Here is a 6,297-nt window from a genome sequence, read left to right on the forward strand (position 1 = left end):
AGAAGTAGGCATTTGTCCCACACAAAAGAGTTGGCTGAGATTGTATTCCCCAGGACCTTCCTCTGTTATTTTCATCTTGAGCTTCTCTTGCTTGGGTATAGTGGTATTTGAACTGGAAAGAGAGGCTGTAATTGCGTATGATGTGGATGAGATGGCTTCTCTATTGTTGGGAACGGTAATCTCTGGTTGATGACTTATATTATGACAATATGCAAAGGGGTTTGCATCGCCCAGGATTGTAATTTCTACACCATTATGCGGGAACTTGATACACTGATGGTAGGTGGATGGAACGGCTTGCATGGCGTGTATCCAAGGTCTTCCTAACAATAAACTATATGGCAGAGGAAGGTCCAAGACTTGACAGATGATGTGTTTCACCATAGGGCCCACTCGGATTGGTAGCACCACAGCTCCTTTGGATGAACGCTCTGCATCATCATAGGCTTTGATTGTGATCTTCTTGCGGGGATCCACTGATTCAATTGCATATCCCAAAGTTGTGACTAATTGTAGTGTACAGATATTCAGGCCTGCTCCATTATCGATCAAGACTCGCTTGATCCTATGTTGGTTGATAAACCCTTCAATGTGGAGTGAGGCATTATGAGGTTGCTGGAAGGATAAGTTGTCACTTTTAGAGAAAGTGAGACAAGGTGATGACCTTAGATTTCCAACCATGGCTTGGAACTGATCTGCATTTAGGTTTGCAGGGACTAACGCCTCTTAGAGAGCTTGATCCAAGATTGTTTTATGGGATGGAGATAGGCACAATAGCTCTAAGATAGATATCAGTGCAGGCATTTTGTCTAATTGGTCCACAAGGTTATAGTGCTTTGGGATAGATGCGGTGCCTTGTGGAGCTGCTTGTATGGTTATCTTGTTGCGACGTGTAACAACATTGCAAGTGGATCTGGGATTTTTGATGGTAATAGTTGCAATCTGTTCACTGGCGTCATATAGGTGATTCACAGTGTAATCATACACGGCTTGCGTATAATTGGTTGTATCTATGTTTCTCCCTGAAGTGGAAGGACCCCTTTGATCTTGTGATGGAAGTGGATATTTAAACATGAGATGATCATTGTTTGTTGTCTTTGGGTCATGTCCTTCGATTTCAATTTCTCCTCGGTCAATAAGATCCTGAATAAGATCTTTCAATCTGTGACAATTGCTTGTCTTATGTCCTTTCCCTTGATGGAAGTCACAATACTCAGTATCCCTCCACCATGAAGGTTTGACTTGAGGTTCATAATTTGATGTTTTGGGTAAGGTCACCAGATTTTGAGAAACCAACTAACGTAACACTGTTTTGATGGGTTCCCCTAAGGGAGGGTATGTTCGTTTTGGTTTAAAATTTTGTTGACGTTGTCTGGGTTCCTCTTGAGATGTGTTACGGCCTTGATTTGGAGGAGCAACTGTGTTATTCTTAGGTGGGGGATTCTGTCTTGCAAATCGAACCACAGGTTGTGCACTTTTGATAGTTCTTGCATCCACAACCCCATCGTTGACGATATTCTTATTTTTGTTCCAGAAGTTAGGCTTGTCACTATTGAAGCACGGGCGAGGGCCATCCTTTGGCTCATTGTATATCTTGATAAGCCCTTTTTTTATGAGAGCCCACTCACATTTTAAGCCTTTGGTGATTATGTCATTGAAAGAGGTTGTGTCTTTTACGTCTAGGTGAAATTCCATTTCGTCATTTAAGTTGGAAATAAAAATTTCCACTAGTTCTTGTTCAAGTAACTGAAGAGAACGTCTGCTAGACATTTGACGCCATCGTTGCAGAAAGACTGAAAATGGCTCACCCGGTTTTTGTTTAGTGTTACATAGATCAGCCATGGTGATATCACGTTCAATGTTGTGTGAGTAATGTGCCAGGAACTTCTGGACTAGCTCTTCGAAAGTCCTAATGCCACCTGGTAATCGGGAAAACCATGATGTGGTTGTTCCTCCCAAGCTTTGGGGAAAAAGTCGCATTAGGTATGTGTCCTCGTAAGCCACTTCGAGACAAGCTGAATGGAATTCTCTAACATGATCACGAGGATCTCCTTTTCCTCGATACTTGTCAAACTTGGGTGTTTCAAACCCTCGTGGAAAAGGTGGCATATAAAGGTTCACCAAATGATGCTTTGCAAAATGGACACAATGGTTAGACAAAAGCCTGTGGTCGTATAACACACAAAAACACAAGAAATTGTTGGTGTTAATCAACCAAAAACTAATCTAAGCAGGCATATCAAAAGAGACACTAAAAACATGATAAATGATTTAACTATGGAAGTAAATACCACAAGACATCTCCAAATGCCTTTTAACATGCTCTTAGCTCTTTCTCCTTTGTTCCTCTCCTCTCCAAGTTCCAAATTAGTGTAGCTCTCAGCAGCTTTTTGCACTATGGATGCTTATGGAGGTTCAAGATTGTAGATGATTAACTATGTTATGCAAGTGTAAAACAAACTAATTAGATATATTATAAAATGAACTAAGATTTATTTTAGTCCAAAATGACAATATATGTGATTTATGTTAAATGCTCTCTCTAAAATTCACTATAGATTAAATGCATACAAGTTTTCAGGATCTGGATTATGAAGCAATGAGCTCTATTTATAGGAAAAATGGAGCAATGGATGGTTGAGATTGAGTAATCTCAACAAGGGTCAAGATTGAATGATATTCAATCCATGTGAGGACTTTCAACCCAATCCCAGGATGACAAGTGTCAATATGAGATGGGTTGAGAGGAGAGGGAAGAAACATTAAATGCTTGACATGACCTGAAGGTTAACTTGGGAGTCAAGGTCAAGGTTGGGTTGAGTGAATAAATTCTTTATTCAAAGAATAAAGCTTTTATCCAATGGATAAACTCTTGTGCAAAGGTAAAAGGGATAACCATGGTCAAAGCAATAAATGCTTGAGGAGACACATGAGTCACATGAGGGTTGAGTTGGGGGTTAACCATAAATGGTCACGTAAGAGCCATAAGTGGTTTAGAAGACTTTAGAGGTTAAATTGTTGAACACACAAAGCATTAAATGTTTTTCAAAGACTTTTAAGTCTTTGAGAACTGACTCCAAGTTGCTTAGGAATGTGACAATAATTAGGGGATGGATTAGGCTAATTAGGAAGGTTTAGAAGAATCTAGAAGGGGATTAGGATTGCAAGTAGATTTGGTGGGTGAGGGAAAATAGGATTTTAATTAAAATAAAATTAATTTATTTCAATTTGTGGTTGCAACTTGCATTTGTAGGAAAATGCAAGTGGGGGGGGTTAATAATTTAAATAAATGTTTTATTTAATTTATTTAAAAGAGGAAAGGGGATTAAATTGAATAAATAGAATTTATTCATTTAATTGAGTGTGAATCTGGTTAAATGAATGAATTAAAATAAATTCAATAATTTATTTAATTAATAGGAGAATGTTTGAAGATAAATTAATTAAATGTTAATTTAATTAACTGATGACTAGTGGATTTTTAATCAAATAAATAGCAAATATTCATTTAATTAAACTGGACAGATTTATGTGACTACAGGATGTTATACCTAACAAAAGTATTTACATGATTGTTTAAAAAAAGAAGCAAAGCCCATTTGATATTACCAAGAAATCCAAATATGATAATAGCTATGATGAAGCAAGAGGGTTGATGGACATTTTTTCCACCTAATTTAGCCTTCAATTGCAAGGACCACTTAAAACTTCAGAGGTCAAGGGTTGTGGGTCTTTTAAGCACATTATTTGGTTCTATCCTAAAAATAAGTACATGCTCAATGGTTGATTCACTTTGTCTTCTCTCCTTTTTACCAAACGATGTCATCTTAGGTTCAAGCTTAATTTGGGGATGTCAAGTTTATTCCAAAATTATTGAACTGATATGGCATCTAATCAAAATTATGTTTTAACTTAAAGTATATTTACCAATATTGTTTCTATTTCGTAGCTCATTAAGATGATGTTAAATGTGCAATCTTTTCTAATTTACTTAAACAAATTTAAAACCAAACACGCAAGATCTAGATCAACTATTAAATACTTGGGGGAATGTGGTGCAGAGCACATTCCATTACACATTTATTTTCAAGCACATGGTGGTTTCTACAAGTTCATTTATGATGTAATAATGGGTTGGATCAATGATCAACCTTGATGTAATTGAATGCCTATTTGTATGGTCAATAATCTCTTAGGTGAGCATATAAACCTAGAGGTATTAGGCCATGAAGGCTTGGAATTTGGATTGTCAATGTTAGTATGTCTAGGATGTTGTCTTAGGTGTTTGGAGTCTAAATAACGACCTTGCATGTATCTCCATAAGATCTAGGTGGTTAATAACCGGTGGTGTCCTAAATTGCAAAATGTTGCATTTGTTGTCAAGCAACTTTTCAAAGTTGTCGGTAGGATGTTAACTACTTCTCCAACAGTCCTAACTATTCAAAAGTTGGTTATGGATGTTGGAAAAGGCTTATATGTGTGTGGACAACCGTAGGAAGGAGAGAGTCAATATGAGTCAAAAGTTTTGTAAAGTTTGGTGGAGAAAGTGAATAGAAAAAGTTTGATTTCGCCATACAGTGATATTCATCGTACGATCCGTACAGAGTGTGAGAATTACTAATGAATTTTTGATCTGGTTAGAAAGAATCTTGAAACACTCTTCCAATGCATTTGGTCTGACCTCTTGAAGTAAAGTTTAGTGGAAGTTATAAGCGTTTATCTTCTGTACGTTTGAAACTCTCCTTTTTCTGGGTTTACAATGCAAATAAGACCCTAACTTGCAATCTACTCATTGGGATCCGATGGCCATGGGTAGAATGCAAGTTAGGGACATGAATTTTGAGATTCCAGAGGGGTGAAGTCAGAGGAGTGGTTGGTGCATTACCACCAAGCCCTAGTCTAAACCGGTTGAGGGTTTAGATTAGATTAGATGAGTTTCATTGAGAATACAATGAACAATGATGAGATGATGAGTTGAATTGATGGAATTGGAGTATTTGAACATAGAAGAAACTTCCTGAAGAGTTGGAGCCTTCTTGTGATCCCATTCTCATATACCCTTTGTGAAATCGGCCTAACCTAATCAATTAGGCCTATGACCCAAGTAGGTGTTGAAGAGTGCAGGAATAGGGTGGAATTCCAATCTTTTGGAATCTGATAGTAATCCCAAAAGGGTGTCTAAAAGCTAAAATTGTTTGAGGCATTGTTTGGTGTTATCTAGAGAAAAGTTCCAAAAGATAGTGAAATAGGGCTACTAACCTGTAGACTTGTGCCGATAAACCCATAAAACCTGCATCGGTAACCCTATGAAACCAGTGTCGGTAGACCTATACTGATAGGCTTGTCTAGTCCTCAAAAGCTAATATTTGTCTTGTGCTTCAAAATAGTATTGTGGAAGATCTTGATAGGTCTTAGGAAGTGGGTAGAAGTGTTGTGCCATCCCTGGTTAGTGGTAAGAGCTTGATTTCATAGTTGAGGTGTGAAACATAACCATGAGGAAGACTCAAGGCAAAGGTGTGTAGGTGGGTTTATCACCCTACTATTGTCGACCTCTACATTAGGTGGTATCAGAGATTCAGAAGAGCCTTGGACAAGAATAAAGCAATGGAAGATGCAATAGAGAATACTGAGGAGATTCCCACTAGACCCATGACAAACATGGAGTTAGCCAAGATAGTGAGGGAGCAGGCGGCTAAGAATAAAAAGATGGAGGAAGAGATAGAAAGGTTGAAGAAAGACTAGGTAGGCAAGGGAGTTGCATTAGCATCAGATGGAGAAGGAGAAGAGGAAGAAGAGAGACTATTGTTGCCGATAGATCAAAGGCAATTTGTTGAAGCTCTCAATAGGGTAGGAAGAAGAGACAATAGAGCAAAACTACCTACATTCTCTGGAAAGATGAGTCCAGAAGAGTGTATAGATTGGATAGAAGCAATGATCGATTATTTTGAATGTGAAGAGGTACCTGAAAACCAAAGGGTGAAGGTGGCTAAATCCAAAATGAAAGGTCCAACTCTTAGTTGGTGGAACTTTCTACAAAATGAAAGAGATGAAGAAGGAAAGAGACCTATAATCTCATGGAAGAAGATGGAGATAGAGATCAAAAGGCAGTTTGTACCTGAGGACTATGAGATAATCTTATACAAGAGATTACAAAATCTAAGGCAAAGAGATTTGGATGTCAGTACTTACACTGAGGAGTTCTACAGGATGACCCTTAAAGCAAAGATGCCAGAGAGCGAAACACAAAATATAGCAAGGTACATGAATGGTCTTAAGTTTAGTATTCAAGATGAACTG

The sequence above is a fragment of the Cryptomeria japonica genome, chromosome 10 (genome assembly GCF_030272615.1).
Source record: "Cryptomeria japonica chromosome 10, Sugi_1.0, whole genome shotgun sequence".
Lineage (NCBI taxonomy): Eukaryota > Viridiplantae > Streptophyta > Pinopsida > Cupressales > Cupressaceae > Cryptomeria > Cryptomeria japonica.